The sequence below is a fragment of the Fulmarus glacialis genome, unplaced genomic scaffold (assembly GCF_000690835.1).
Source record: "Fulmarus glacialis isolate BGI_N327 unplaced genomic scaffold, ASM69083v1 scaffold7076, whole genome shotgun sequence".
NCBI classification, from domain to species: Eukaryota; Metazoa; Chordata; class Aves; order Procellariiformes; family Procellariidae; genus Fulmarus; species Fulmarus glacialis.
Window position 1 is genome coordinate 37,294 of NW_009218654.1, and position 417 is coordinate 37,710.

Genomic DNA, 417 nt, shown 5'->3' on the forward strand with positions numbered 1-417 from the left:
TAAGACTAAAAGGAACACATTTCAGAAGGTCTTTTTCAGACTACCAAGCAAAGTTGTTATATAAACCCTAATCTTCAGGCTAAAAAAGCCAGCATGAAAAAATTTCTCTCCCTTCTCCTCCAATCTCCCCCAAATAGCCCATCGTGATAATTACTGCCTTTAACCTTACAGTCGGAGAGCTCTGACAAAGGGCAGCAGATTTATACTAAAAGGAACACATTTCAGAAGGTCTTTTTCAGACTACCAAGCAAAGTTGTTATATAAACCCTAATCTTCAGGCTAAAAAAGCCAGCATGAAAAAATTTCTCTCCCTTCTCCTCCAATCTCCCCCAAATAGCCCATCGTGATAATTACTGCCTTTAACCTTACAGTCGGAGAGCTCTGACAAAGGGCAGCAGATTTATTTTAGATCTATCT